This window comes from Pollicipes pollicipes, unplaced genomic scaffold, assembly GCF_011947565.3.
Source record: "Pollicipes pollicipes isolate AB1234 unplaced genomic scaffold, Ppol_2.1 Scaffold_4002;HRSCAF=4701_pilon_pilon_pilon, whole genome shotgun sequence".
In the NCBI taxonomy this organism is placed as follows: domain Eukaryota; kingdom Metazoa; phylum Arthropoda; class Thecostraca; order Pollicipedomorpha; family Pollicipedidae; genus Pollicipes; species Pollicipes pollicipes.
In genome coordinates, this window is record NW_023596420.1 from 21,520,535 (window position 1) to 21,536,378 (window position 15,844).

The following is a 15,844-nucleotide window of genomic DNA, read 5'->3' on the forward strand; positions in this document are numbered from 1 at the left end:
GCGGAGGGCGCCCTGACGGCTCAATTAGGTGCTTGTTTTGGTTTTCGGCCGGCGCCTGGAATCCGGCGCTATCTCGACCCATCGCGCCGACGATCGGCAGCCGTTCGGCGGGGTCGTTTGTGCCGTCGCCGGAGCTAGTTAGGCGGGTCCGGGCGGGCGGCGGCCGTCCCTGGCCGCCGGTGGCTGCTCGCGGAGAGCGCCGGGGAGCGTCCGGGCTGGGCGGCCGCTGGCGAGGGAGCCGGCTGACCGGTCTTTGCCGGCGGTGGAGAGGTCGGTCTGGCGGCCGCTGGCGAGGGAGTCGGCTGACCGGTCCCCGCCGGCGGTGGAGAGGTCGGTCTGGCGGCCGCTGGTGAGGGAGCCCGGCTGACCGGTCCTCGCCGGCGGCGGAGAGGTCGGTCTGGCGGCCGCTGGCGAGGGAGCCGGCTGACCGGTCCTCGCCGGCGGTGGAGAGGTCGGTCTGGCGGCTGCTGGCGAGGGAGCCGGCTGACCGGTCCTCGCCGGCGGTGGAGAGGTCGGTCTGGCGGCCGCTGGCGAGGGAGCCCGGCTGACCGGTCCTCGCCGGCGGCGGAGAGGTCGGTCTGGCGTCCGCTGGCGAGGGAGCCGGCTGACCGGTCCTCGCCGGCGGTGGAGAGGTCGGTCTGGCAGCCGCGTCGGCGCTCATTTGTCCGTGCCGGCCCAAAAATGGCCGGCCAACGGGCGCCGCCGGAGTGACAAATGCCACTGCATTCCGGCCGCCGAGCCCACTGAACGCCCGGACGGCGCGAGGCGAGGCCCGAGCACTGAGGCCGCTCCGCGGGCGGTGGCTCCATCGGGCGCCGGTCACTCGGGCGCTGCTGCGGCACCGCCGGCGGCCCGCTGCGACTCGCCGCGCATCACCTGCGCCCTCCAGCCGAGCGCGTCGCCCGGCGGCCGCTGGACGCTGCGCGGGACTGGCGGGGCCGCCGTGACACGCCTTCTACCGGTCTACCGGCGCGGCGCGGCGGCCCGGCAGCCAGCCGCGGCAGGGCTGCAGTGTGCCCCCCCCCCCCGTGTGCGACAGCGTTACACAGTCGGGCCCGCGCCGCAGTGCAGTGTGACGGACGCGATTCGCTTAGCGGCCGGCTCTGATCGCTATTTATCGCCGCCCGCCCTGATGGCCGACGCCGCCATTCGTCTGGCGCCGCTTTACACGCGATTGTCGCTGGAACGACGACATAATTGTTCTTTAGGGCGGCCGCGTGAGGATCCAGACGAGCGTGCGGTCCGCATTAGGTCGGACGCCGGCGACGCCAAGAGGCGACGGCGCTCGAGGGGAGGGAGGGGGAGGGGCCTTGGGGGATGTCCCCTACCTCCAGAGCCGCTCCCGAACCTCATCGGTAGCGTGGGAGGGGGGGGGGTTCGGCACCCTGGGTGCGGGGGCAACCCGGCCGCCGTTGCGGCCGACGGTGCCGGTTTGGTGGCACGTCCGCCAGTGAGATCAGTAGTAAAGTAGTGAGGGCGCCACTCAGGGTTCGGGCGAGCAGGGTGCCGCTGTGATGTCAGGTCAGGTGTAATGTGAGATGGAGGGGCACAGGAGAGGGGCGGGAGGGGAAGCGTCGGGAGCCGCCGACTGAGGGTGCCGCTGTGATGTCAGGTCAGGTGTAATGTGAGATGGAGGGGCACAGGAGAGGGGCGGGAGGGGAAGCGTCGGGTGCCGCCGACTGAGGGTGCCGCTGTGATGTCAGGTCAGGTGTAATGTGAGGATGGAGGGGCACAGGAGAGGGGCGGGAGAGGGGAAAGCGTCGGGAGCCGCCGACTGAGGGTGCCGCTGTGATGTCAGGTCAGGTGTAATGTGAGATGGAGGGGCACAGGAGAGGGGCGGGAGGGGAAGCGTCGGGAGCCGCCGACTGAGGGTGCCGCTGTGATGTCAGGTCAGGTGTAATGTGAGATGGAGGGGCACAGGAGAGGGGCGGGAGGGGAAGCGTCGGGAGCCGCCGACTGAGGGTGCCGCTGTGATGTCAGGTCAGGTGTAATGTGAGATGGAGGGGCACAGGAGAGGGGCGGGAGCGGAGGCGTCAGGAGCCGCCTACTGACTGGCTGGTCTCACTCTAATTAAATACCTCCGCTGAGTACGACTGAGTCGTGATGCAATGCTTTAAATAGTTGCATATCTGATGAGAGAAGGAAGTTTAAACTGATGTTTTAAGGCACTGAACAGCCGTGAATCACTGCCTCACCTGTACCATTGTACGCAGGGGTGTAGTTTCGCAAAACTAGTGTGTGTGGGAGCGGCGCGCTGAACAGTGAAAACTTGCCTCGAAAATACACCAACAAACGGATTTCTTCCTGATTTGGCCTACTCGGATCTTAATGTTGGGGGTGGACTGCAGGCTAAGGTGGGGAGCCCCAACTGAGTATGAAAATGCATCCCTGATCGTACAAACGCATCGTCATTGCAAAAGTGTGCTGTTCGTCCATGTGTTTGGTATTCAGCACGTTTCAACGAAAAACGCTGAGGAATTTCGTTTTTGAAGAAGTAGACTTCCGGGATTGATTTTTCGTCATATTCATGCATACCAAACAGGTATTTCCAATAAATGCCTGCACGATACCCGTGCCTAGAGCGCAATAAATACGGTGCTGAGAAGATGAAAGTTTATATAGAAGGGGATGAAAGCAAGGTTGCAACAACATATTGGGCTGGGTAAATAAAGTGCATAAAATATTCAAGCATACGTCATGCGGCGGAAAAAATTGTTCAAATAGATAGGCAGCCACGTGGCACAAGTGATCGAACTTTGCAACATACTGACTGATCAAACCTGCACAGAAATGTCTCGTCTATAAATTCAGCCTATTTGTATACACCTGACTGGAATTGCACTACTCGGCAGTTAACATGACGAGCACATGCAGACATTGTGTTTCAAATTGTATGCTCTAAATGCATCTGCACGGGTGCAACAACGCGTCTCAGGGCACGGCGATTCACTTAAACAGTAATAAATAAGCTTAATGCTGCGAGAAAACAAAATGGGCAAATCCCACATCGTAGCTATTTGGATCACATTTAGTCAAACAAAATACGAGTGTAGACGCCGCTGATGAATCGGCCTACCTCCCACCGACGACCGGTCCACCACCCATTTCCCCAGCCGCGACCGGCCACTTCCCATCTCCTCAGCCGTGACCGTTCCACCCCCCCCCCCCCCCCCCCCACCTCCCAGCTCCCCAGCCATGACCGGTCCACCTCCCACCTCCCCAACCACGACCGGTCCACCTTCCAGACCCCAGCCATGACCGGTCCACCTCCCTTCTCCCTAACCACGACCGGTCCACTTCCCACCTCCCCAGCCGTAACCGGTCCACCTTCCACCTCCTCGACCGCGACCGGTCCACCTTCCACCTCCCCAGCCACGACTGGTCCACCTCCCACCTCCCCAACCGCGACCAGTCCACCTCCCACCTCCCCAGCCGCGATTGCGACAGTGCTGTGCTGTGCTGTGCTGTGCTGTGCTGTGCTGTGCTGTGCTGTGCTGTGCTGTACTGTGCTGTACTGTGCTGTGCTGTGCTGTGCTGTGCTGTGCTGTGCTGTGCTGTGCTGTGCTGTGCCGGCCCCTGCGGCTGGCTCCCCGTGAGATCGATCGCAGGGCACCGCGCCGCTCCTCGGCTTGACGGGCCCGTGTGCAGGGCACCGCAGATTACACGGGGGAGACGGGCCCACGTCACGGTCAGGACGGATGGGCTCGGACGGACGTGAGGCGTCCGCTACAGGACCCGAGGGACCGGCGGACCAGGGACGAGGGATCCGGGACCGGCGGCAGACGAGGGACGAGGACCGGGGACCGCTGGAAGACGAGGGAACGCCTGCTCAGACTACGCTACAGGCCAGGCCGACACGTCTGATCAGTACGCGGAGCGGAAAACCGGCTCCAGGGAAGCAGAGCGGGAGAAATTGCACGTTGAAACCCCGCTGTGCTACAAGAAACGTCATTATCGCTGATGCCCAGTCAGACCAGAGCTCGGAGACGGCAGAAACTGAAGGTAACAAGCTACCTGGCCAGCTGACAAGCAGGGGCAGTGAGACCCAGGTGGGTGCACGCGCTCAATGCATTACCTTTCACCCAATCTATCTATAGAGAGTGAGTGAATGGGGATTATGGCCCCGCGGAGAGGAGGGGAGGCGGAGGGGAACAAACCTACCGGGCATTAGGCTGGCTTTGGGCGTACAGATCGCAGAACGGAAAAGTAATGAGTGAGAGAGAGCCATGTATGGAAGTAGGGGAATAATGTGGGTTGAAAGGAGGCGATCGATGAAAACGCGAGTTAAAAATAGATCAGTATCCAGGCGGTAAGAATTGGCTAGCAGCTTGAAAGGGATTGGGGTTTATAAAACCAGTGTGGGTCGCGATTACATGCCCATCCACTCTGGAACATAAGCATGGCCAGTATGTTCGGTTTTCATGCTAAAGTCAGAAAGAAAATCATTGCCATTTAAACTAATAATGGATAGTGATACAATATGAAAAGATAAGGTATAATAGTGTCGATATATAGGTTTGCGGGCCGTTTTTGTAAATCATATAACAACTTAAAAACGTCACGCACGGTAACCTTACATCGACACAAGCAAGAAACGACAGACATGTGCGCATCAAATGAGGTAAAAAACGGAAAATCGAGGAGAGCCGTTACTCCTCATAGTTCTCTTGTTATATTGCCACTAGACCCCCGAGTCTACCTGCCTTGTGAACTATTTTCGTTTGCCTCGGCACGCCGAATGATAACCCACAATTCCGCCCGGGCGTTAGTGTTTCTGGTTTTCCGAGCTCCTTTTGTGAAGTGCATGGACACATGTAACGTCATGCAACATGTATGTACATGTAGCGTCAAACACATGTGCGTGATCGCTTGCAACGTTTGCTTGTAAATATTGCCCCATGAATCTTGGAGTAGGAAATCCAGTCAAAATATTGCGGCTGCCCCAGTGGAAAATGTGAAGGCAAGTCCAGCGTAAATGCAAGAGCCACCGCCACTGTGTTTCGGAGCCGTAAACAAAAGCATAAACTTGACTTATTTTATGAAACAACGGCATCATTGACTCAACAAAATGAAAGTTGTTACTGATACCTTTACACTCAAAGTGAACAGACTCGAGGACACTGGTCTTGTTCATCGAAATACTATCGTTACCAGTTCCGTACCACGCAAAGGATGTCATTACGATAGAAGAACAGTAACGAGCCACAGGTGTGACGAAAACAAAACAATGGAAATAGAAATTGCAGGCGAAATAGCTAGTGCATCACGCATTAGCTTCATCTCGTGGCCAATAGGCTCATGCAATAAGAACATATCCGCGTCGTTTTCCGTCGCCTCGCGGTCGGCCACCGGGCAAATCGCACACGACTCACAAGGTCGCAGTCTCCACCAACCAACATGAACCAGGTGCCCGTCCCCTCGGAATCACCTTCTCCCCGTGCCCCACCGCCGCCACCCACCTGTCCTGCCAGCGTCAGCCTCTCCACGTCGCGCGCTTCGGACCCCACCTCTCCGTCCCACGGCGGCACAGCCACTGCCGGCCGGCGCCCGCCGCCTCGCGCTCGCATCGTACTCTGATGACGTCACATCCAGGTGTGACGTCACACCCCACGGTGATTAGCGGCGGTGTACGCATGAGCGGCGACCAGCCTGACGGCGGGCCCGGGCAACGAACCACGGACGGCAGGCCCCGGCCCGGAGATGATGGACGGGTAGCCGCCGACGGGGGAGAGAGCAGTGCTTCCTCGTCCCGCCGGTCGCCGCCGGGGGAGCGGACCGGAAGAGGACCGCGCGGTTGTCGGGGCCTGGGTTACGGCCGCGCGGGACAACAGCGGGGAGCACTGTGAGAATGTAGCGGGTAGAGGGCTGCGCGCCGTCGTGACGTGTCTGGAAGTTCTTATATGTCCGCAGAAGCTAATGCCGTTTATAAATGCGTCGGCTCTTGCCACCGCCTCATGGTGTCGAGGCATTGCATTGGTAGTGCCTGCAGGGAGCGCAGGATTTGCCTGAAAGTTGGGGGAGGGGGGGGGGGGGGGTTAGGGCGCATCGACTGCTGTAGGTCATGCAGCAGTTGGGGGAGGAGTTATGGGCCAAATATTCATAGATATTTTCTATGTGTCACCGCCTGCTACTTATGATTTTCAAAAAGTACGGTCTAAATTCGTTCATTCTTCTGGTTCTTCTTCCCAGCTCAGCGCCTCGCCTTTTTCCGGGGACTCTGCAGAGTGATTCAAATGACGAATGCGGTGTAGATGGATGACAGGTGTGTCAGGATGCTTCGCGAAGTTTTAAGCCAGGAAATTACAAGGACCTGACGTTGTGGAGCCCGCATTCATGCATATTGAAACCACATTCCTATTTGCCTCCAGCCTAACGTTAATCATGCTTTGAATTTGGGCCGCTGCGCATCATCTATACGACGAACAAGTACTCCTGTCTGCAACTTTTGCTTAAGCTCCAGATATTCTCTGGCTATCAGCTGCGCGGTTCTTGCAAGTTTTGCACTTTTTTATTCACCCGACGGGTTCAGATCTCAACGATAGGTTCAGACATTCCTATAACTAACATGGGTTACAATTTCATTACCATTACACATCACCATTACAACGATTATATTGCTATTAACTATTTCACGCCTCTTTAAATTGTGCAGGCGTTTTGCTGCGTGGCAATGATCTGGCGTGTTACTTGACAAGGCCACATGTGAAATATTTCGTGTTAACAATTTTGTACTTGCCCAGTCTTAACAAAGCTCCAATGTGACGACAAATGAGCATTAGGAGCAAATGAAATGTTTGCAGACATGATGCACCAAGATGCAGACATGATGCAGACATGATGCAGACATGATGCACTACCCAGACCGAAATATGACTTTTCCCTTCGGTTTTTGATAGCTTTGGCGCAGTTGAATCAGTAGCTCACAGACATGAAAGTGTCAAAATCCGCAGATAGCACAGACTGTGCTCTACAACGTTTGCACAGTGTATTCCAGATACATTATTTGTGTGGCCTGCTAGGCTGGGTCGCGCGGCGGTGCTCTCTGGCGTCCGGTTAGCACGGTGGTTTGTTATACACAGCACGGAGCTGGACCAAGCGAGCCCAGACAGCGGCATGTTCACATACTGGCTCCCGGGGAACGTTTCCGTACCAAATTAATTGTTTCTTTTAATATGTGTGTGAATAAATGGTGATAAGTAGACATTCGTGGTAAAGATAAATGGAACGACAACATGTGTTGGTGTTATAAGTCTCGCAACACATTTCGCATGCCCGCACCGCGCTCAACCAAGTTCGTTCTGGAAAAAATCGCCATACTATCCATCGATCTGTATGTACATATGATGTATGTATATGCATACACATATACATATATACATGTATACATATATATATATATATATATATATATATATATATATATATATATATATATATATACTATAGCAGCACGCGTACTGCCGAGAGCCAGACCTGGAAGCCAGCCAAGGTCAGTGAGCTGTGCGGATGTTTTAAGTGAGACATCATTTGCAGGTGCGCTGGGGCGGGAGCGACGCTGTCAGATTTAAATTGGATAAAGTCGACCAATTTCCCTTCCCGTGGCCGGTTCCATAAAGAGAAAGTGGGTGCAAGTTTGATAAAAAAATCGATCGCATGGAAAGGAGTGACTATGGATTCTTACGCCTGTACAGTACTACTACTTGCGGGGAAAGTTGGAGGGAGGCAGTTACTCCGTACTTGAACAAGCGCCCATCAGATGTCATAAACGCAGCTGGTTTGGTGATGGCGCAGAAACTCACTTCGGGGCAGAAGTAAGATACCGAGATCATCTGCTTCGTCGCAAAATCAGCAGCGGTGGTCACAGAGGATACGACACATGGCCAAGTGTAGAAGAGCAGAGCATTTAATGCAAGAACCAGCCTGCAGCGGGAAGGTGCTGAGCCCTGAAGCGATGCCAACGTGTCAAGGGCGAACTTTTCACGCCGGGCGCAGACGTTGTACGTATGTGAGAAAATCATTACATCTGCAGTTTGTTTTGTAACTTGTAGGCATCACGAGCGTATATCAGCCACGCCATGACGCCTGTGCGGCCAGCTGGGAGGGCTTCGTGCTCCCGTCCCTAAGTGTCCATTGAGCAAGCACGGCAGGCAGGGGACGGACCGGTGGACTGACAGTCACTGGCTTTGCCTCCTGTCGTGTCTGGGAGGCGTATAGCATGACAAGTGAAACCCGAGAAGGGCTGTGCTCCGAAGAAAGCACTCGTGATATCGACACTGTACAAATGCGAAGTGCTTGTCGGTTCGGCCTTCCATGGCAATATATCTGTCAGCAAGCTGTCTCATAAGTGTACGCTAGCCTGAACGGATTCATATTTGCGCTTCGTACCTCTTGATTGCTGCACCTGAACTTTGAACTTATGCATTTGTATTCATACAGCAGCACCGTGCGATGCTCACAACTCCTCCACTGTGCATTGCGTCAACTCGCAACATGTAAGTATTTTGCTGCCTCACAGCAAGGCATCCCAACACTGCGCTTAGCACGACCAACAGCAGCGTGAACAAACACTTGTCTTATATCGCATAAAATCTATCCGTCCCCCAAGGGAAGAGGTTCACAACCGAATGTGCTTAGTGCGATGACCTCCGCAGGCCTGAACGATTCTACCCTGCACGGTAGGCATGGATGCCAGGGTGGTGCAGGACGCCAAACATGCTGTTCATGGAGATGAGTCACCTTCAGGCAATTACATGAGACAAAAGCATCATCAGAGCCAGATCTAATTCATTACGTAGTCATTCATCACTCGATCAGGTCCCGTTTTTTGCAATATTTATTGGGATTTTATCGTGCGTATGCGTCTTACGTAGAACATACGCGCAACAATACGTGTGCCTGTCTGCAACCAATGAGTACTTTTCTCCTGAATGTATTGGCAATGTCAGTGTAGTATTCATGATGGTGTTTTTGCTCGTATGCGGTAAGCACCTGTCACATAACATAGCGTAAATACATGGATCAATTGACCAAGAAATTGGTCTTTTTTCGCCCCTGCCCTCCCTCTGTGTCAGTGAAGTCGCAATATTTGGTATTGCAATCTTTTCTGCGTTGTTTCTGTCTTATTGTAGCTATTCAGACAGCATCAACGCCTCCTAGCCGCCGTATTTTTCCTCAACCCCACCAGAAAGGTTAAAGTCAAAGCACTGTCTTTGCACCGCCTCCCGTACAGATCGCTGGCCCATCCCGTGCTTTCTCATACAGCCTGTTTGGTCCCGTCCCCTCGCCATCATCTCTGACATCCGGGTGGAGTACTCGGCAGACGTCGACAGTGGCAGACGACCAAAGACGTGCCGCCGCCGCACCTCCCTTCAGATCCAACGCCAGGATTCTCCCATGGAGCATCTCGCACATAAATATCCCGCATTTCTCATAAACATGTACCAGGCACACCAAAGCCCAGCTGGGTCGAACGAGGGCCGTATGATGCTAGAAGTATCCGCGGCTGGGAAAGACTGGCAGATGAGCGCCCGCTGCCGTCAAAGGCTGACTCGGCCGCGCAGCCGCCATCTCCGTCATCACCGCACCGGGCGACGACTGACCCACTCCCGGCCCACCTATCTCAGACGGCAGTTGTTACCGGCGTCGACCGCACGGCACGAGATCGAACTTGACAGCTACATGCTGCCGGCGTCGTCGCACTTTCCACCGCCCTCCGCTCTCTGCACGGCTTACACGCCGGCTCGGCAAGGAAGCGCTGTGTTTCGTCCCGGCGCCCGAAATCGAACACGGAGTGCCCCCCCCCCCCCCCCCCCTCCTTCCCACTCCCATCGGGATGTACCCGGCCGCGGTGCAAACGGAAGACAGTGAATTGGTAATGCGCTAGAGCACCGGTTCTTCACAGTGAGGCGTCAGCCCCTCGCTGGGAGGCGTCAAGGGCTGGATACAGTCAAGTGGTGATGAAAATCGCGATCTGATATTTGGGTGGTATTGACTTGTACTGGTCCAGGCAAAGCCAACTTTTATTGCTAAACCGTCTAAAATAAGTGCGGAATCCATACTTGTCCGTCTCAAAAAGCTGCGTAGAACACCGCGGTAAGCGTAGAGCAAGGTAGCAATTTATCCGTCCTAGTCAACGTTGCTGGATTGCTGTACGCGAGAGCTTTTAAATGACAGTAGCTCTGGATCTGTTGTTGCCCACTTTAAAACGACCGCTTTTGAATCTCACTCACCGCAATGGTGTCTGACATTTGTGAGGGCAACACGTCTTTCAGTACATGATGTGCACCAGGAACCTGCCAGCATCCGTGCGGTCAAGATGACGCCACCAAGTGACCTTTCGCCAAAGCCACTGAAATAGCTTGTGTGCAAAATTCCAGAGTCACTGGCTTCATGTTAATTTCCTCTGCATTGGAAGGTCGCCGAAAAATATTGAAAGTCAACCGGAATCACTCGCTGCATAAGAGTTACATTAGAAGTTACATGTCACATCCAGGCTGACTTGTCTTGTCCCATTAGGAATACATCCTATTCAACAGAGCTTTGGAATCCATAATTGATGAGCGGATTTTGGAATCTATGGCTGCTGGCGTCGACCTTAGGCAGTTGGGCGGCATGGGCACTTGCTGGACTTCAAATTATCTACTCTATATGTTATCTGTAGGCACTGATAACGCTGCCATTCCATTGACAGCTACGCCTGCATGGCACATCCATCTAAGCTATTTGATCTTATCAATACATAAAGCTCACTTTCACGTCTACTGGAGCGCACGGGCCCAGTCTCACACCTCGGTGCTGCGGGCTGTAAAATGCTCAGCTGTAACGTGCTTGCGTATAGAAATGTGCAAGCTCAGCCAACACCGTGACTTTTATTCTCCTGCTTTATCATCGCAATGGAAAACAACAATAAGGTGTGGTGCAACCCGGGTGGCAAAATCAGGGCCTTTCAGCATATTCTGATCATGATGTGGGCTGAGCTCGTTTATCCAACAGATGGGGATGCCGCTCCCCAACGCTTGTCCCCAGTTTGCCTGCTAGAAATGATCGGTGACTACCTGAGCGCAATTTGTAATAACTTTGGAGAAAATAATCACAAGGATTAAAGATAACAGAGATCGCGATTAGAAATATGCTGGTAAGCTCACCATCGATATCGCCGCATGTAACTCTGAGTCGACACCTGAAGTGGTTTTGGATGAGCTCGCAGATGCGACTGAGGCCAACAACATGCAAACTAACGCAGCTAAGACACAACCTTCCACCATAATTTTGCACAAGCCATTACCACTAGGAAGCTATGTGTGACTCCAACGCCGACCTGACATGGAGTTTTCATGTTGTTGAATTCGTCCGTCGGGCATCCATTCCTTGCCATGTGTTGCGACAGCTCTGGCAGTCGAGGTCTCGCACGTTTGACCTGCTGCATGTACCTGTCTTGCACGCGACCGATCCTGGAACACGCTGTCGAAGTCTTCGGGTCATGACTCCCCGAGTCGTCGTCTGACGACGCCGAACTCGTCCAGGGGCCGCGTCGCGTGACTCTGAGACACGCGCACCACAGGGTCACGCGCAGGGCTCGGGAGACGCTTTGACTCACTGCACTCAGCGATCAGCGTCAGGCTCTGTTCGGTCGCCTAGCTAATGCGGCTGGCCTACGTGACCGAAATGCCATTCTGCCAGCCGTCAGTGTACCTGACTGCGCCTTACGGTCCGGCGGTCGGGCCAGCCGGGCGGCGCCGTGTGCTGTTGGCGAAAGGTGCCGGAGGTCGGACGAATTGGACCAAAAATAGTCCAATTTGTGAAAGCAGCTAGTCGGCCTTAGCTGTGTGTGTGTGTGTGTGTATGTGTGTGCGTGCGTGTGTGTGCGTGTGTGTGTGTGTTGTGTGTGTGTGTGTGTGTGTGTGTGTGTGTGTGTGTGTGTGTGTGTGTGTTGTGTGTGTGTGGTGTGTGTGTGTGTGTGTGTGTGTGTGTGTGTGTGTGTGTGTGTGTGTGTGTGTGTGTGTGTGTGTGTGTGTGTGTGTGTGTGTGTGTGTGTGTGTGTGTGTGTGTGTGTGTGCGTGCGCGCGTGTGAGTGTAGCTCTGCTTAAACACTGGTGTGTGTATGTGTGTGTGTGTGTCGAGTATTTACTGTATATACTTATCTGAATTCTCGTTGTTTTTCGAGCCCCCATTCCATTGGTAACAATGGATCGGTCCACGTCTTGCTGATGATGTCGGTTCTTTTTGCCTTTCCCTCTAATGCGTCAATGTTTCAGGTAGCTGGTTGCTTTTGCATATCATTGCCCCAGAGTCCGGCTATTTTACCCTACAAGCGCGACGAGTGAGGACCGGGTGTCAGTGTAAGGACGGGCATCTTGCTTCCATCTGTGTCTGTGTGTGCATAGACTGGCACGGTTGATGGCAATACATGTCTTTAATGGCTCGTTTTTGACGACAACCCAAGTTTTTTATACGAAAAACCTGTTTGCTGACATCGCACTGCATGTCCACCGGTTTTTAAGGCAAATCAAAGTTACCTCATGATTTGAACAAAAGCCGCGACGCGGTTAAATTACTAAATGCAATAGCTCGGTGAAAAGCTCATAGGGCCTTCGGTTAAGCGGTGCATTTTTTATGCGTAAATGAACGTGAATGCGACATGATGGGCGATTGGGAGGCGTTCTTTAATTACTGCTGAATGCGAGAAGCTGCTCTAGGGCCGCTGACTTCATTTAGTAGTCGTTAAATGCAAAAACGTAGGCAATTGGGCATCATTCAGCTTGGCAGTCGTTTTACAGCTCAAATGGTGGGCAGTAATTTATGCCGACGATGGATGGGACGACCCGGCTATTTCGGTCTGTTTGAACGGAGCTTTTCGTAATACGATGCTGGATGAAATCGGGGCCAAAGTCCTTGGCGTAACTGTCATTTGCCGCCGGATGACATCATTTCTGGTAGGACAACATATGTGGTACAGACATTATTGCAGTCGTTCCATGCATTTTAAATAGGGTAAGCCCGATAAAAGTTGTCGTACTTAGAAACACAGAATCATCATTCATCGCGTTCCGTCTCAGTGAAGTGAAGTTTTAGTGTTACACCGACAATGAGCCGGGGGTGAATGTGGTGGTGCAGAGTAAGTGGCGGTCGGAAGGTGGCATATGACTCCAAGCCATCTGAAGCTGGCGGAACGACATGAAAAATATCTTCTATATCCTAAGCCGAGTGTTGCAATTTGTTGTCGTGTTTTGATGCTTTGACACCAGAATGCATGATGTCCCCGCAGTGCACTTTTGCACCTTATCCTACAAGGTCGTATTCTGACAAAAATCAACTCGTGTTAAGTGCAAAGTTAAAATAAGGTCATAAAACACTTCAGCAAACCCCCCACACACACACACCCTACGCACACACACACACACCACACACACACACACACACACACACACACACACACACACACAACACACACACACACACACACACACACACACACACACCACACACAGAGAGAGAGAGAGAGAGAGAGAGAGAGAGAGAGAGAGAGAGAGAGAGATATATATATATATATATATATATATATATATATATATATATATATATATCCGTATACTTAGCCAGTGCGCAACTTTTGTTATATGCCTTGGCAAATAAAATTTAATCGTTTTCGTGCGCGTTTGCTCGATTGTTTGAATTAAGCCCTTCGTCGTCTCCAGTAGGTCATAAGTCAGCTATCTCAAGCCAATCTATATGACCATAGGCGAGCTGATTTATGACTTACCAAAAACAAGTAAGGGCCTAATTCGAGCAATAGAGCAAACGCGTAGGAATCTGATTAAATATGCATTTTCCCTTGCATATAACAGAACTTCCTTATGGGTGCATATATATATATATATATATATATATATATATATATATATATATATATATATATATCAGCTACAGCATTGTTGGTTGCGTTTTGCCGCGTTTCGTGGAACCGCTGGTCAGACAATCATTACCCGATACGCTCAGCCCCGCGGGTCACCGAAAGCCGGCAGACCTGCCTGGCGAGACCACAACTCCCCACTTCCGCCGCGTTATCGCCCACCGCCGGTCCTGCGCTTCAGTTCAGCTGGCCGGCCGGCGGCGGGGCCCGCCGTCCTGCCGCGGAGCCCGCCTGTCCTCCGTCACGCCCGAGCGCTCGCCTCGATCGTGTGTTGTCCCTCCGAGGCGCGAGCCAGCCCGCCTGAATGGGCGCAGCCGCCGCAGAAGCTGCCGACAACATCCGGATTTGGCCGACAGCCGACAACATCCAACATCCCCCCGTGGTTGGCGACAGCGCCGGTCGCCGCTGAACGCAGGCGCTCGATCAGATTTACTGGCTCGGTATGCATCACGCCCGGACAGAGGCGCAGACAACAAAGCTTTGTCACACGCACTGTTCACTATATCACGCAGTATTTACGCCGTTTGTTCTTTATTTACTGTTTTCGTGCACGGCTCCACGCCATAACTTCACCCCGCGCTGCGCACGGCCAGCCTTGAGATGCACCTGCTGCGCCCGCACCCGCCACGGGTCCGCGTGGGATGCGCACCCCAGCCACCGGCGGTGGCCGGCCGATGCAGTAAAACAGCCGTGATGTGGTACCCCGCAATTAGCGGCGCTCTTGGCCGGGCCCGCCGCCCGCCGGCCCAACATTCGGCCGGGCGCCGATCCGCGCAGGGGCATGCCGGACCCCGCCAGATGGGCTGTTTATTGGGCCAGAACACGGCCGACCCGGCTCGCCGAGGAGGAACGGAACGCCGGCGGCTGGCGGCACTGGGCGAACGCCGAAACCTGCTGCATTTGCAGCGTGCAGGCGCCGCCCTGCGCTCGTCGGGATCCGCGTGGACGTCGGGTCCGGGGAGGGGAGCGGGGTGAAAGCTGGCATCGGGAGCCGGTCGCGGGGGTGGTGTGGGATGACGGGGCGGGTTACCCGTCCGTATCATGGTAGCCAATGTCCGAGGCGCTGACTAAGGCCCCCGGCGCGCCACGATCCCCGGCCGCCGGCCGGTGTGAGGTGCAGACGGGAGCGAGGGGTGCACCGTGCCACTTCCGCGCGAACGAGCCGGCTACGAACGAGCGGGTGGAGACGGCCCCTCACCACTGGAGCACGACACGACCTGGCACGAGGTCGTGCCGCCAGGCACTGTCATTTAACACCATAACGCTGATCATCAATCAGTCATCACCGTGCGACACCAGACAACTGTACACTGCCACCGGATACCATGCTGCTGAACATTTCCATTCGGTTTGACACTGGCACATGGCGCCACACCGTTGGCTTGACGGTACCACCGCACGGCTGGACACGGTGTCGCGTGACCCCGGCGCGTGACACGGCTGAAAGCGACGCTTCCGGTGCCGGAGGCGCCTGCTGACCCGGCTTGTCTCGCTCGACCCTCCGACAAACGCCAATTGAGATAATCAGCAGGCCTTGGCGAAAACAAAGTGAGCTGGCGGCCGCGTTAACACGTAATGACACCTGCGCGGCAGCTCTGGCGAGGCGGGGACAAATGACTGCGCGGACCGGCGGCAGCGGGCAGCGGGTCGGGAGATCAGCCGGTTGGCCGCCAGTCACGCGCTCACGCGGCGTGACACGCGTCCGACAAAGGCTCAGCCCCAATCACGCACGTCGCCGTATCAGCGCGCCTGTGGGTGTTGTCGGGCGCGGCCGGGGACTGCGACGGCGACGTGAGGTCCTATCACCACAGTCCACCTGACTACACCCGGTGCCGCGCCAGATTCGCCAGTCGGCCGGGAAATGGTGCGAAAGCATAGAGATGCTTCAAATGTTGTCTAAAATGTACGTCGATTAAAAGGCCGGTGTTGCGTAGG

General features: G+C 54.6%; 1 protein-coding gene across 2 annotated transcripts in view; it reads right to left on the reverse strand.

The window, feature by feature from the left end:
* LOC119093982 (nephrin) overlaps positions 1-5,526 on the reverse strand; it is a 42,613-nt gene extending 37,087 nt beyond the window's left edge. For both annotated transcript variants that reach the window (XM_037217027.1, XM_037217026.1), the window contains exon 1: positions 5,460-5,526. The gene's annotated coding sequence lies outside the window, so the exon portion shown is untranslated. The remainder of the gene's footprint in view (positions 1-5,459) is intronic.
* Positions 5,527-15,844: the final 10,318 nt, after the last annotated feature.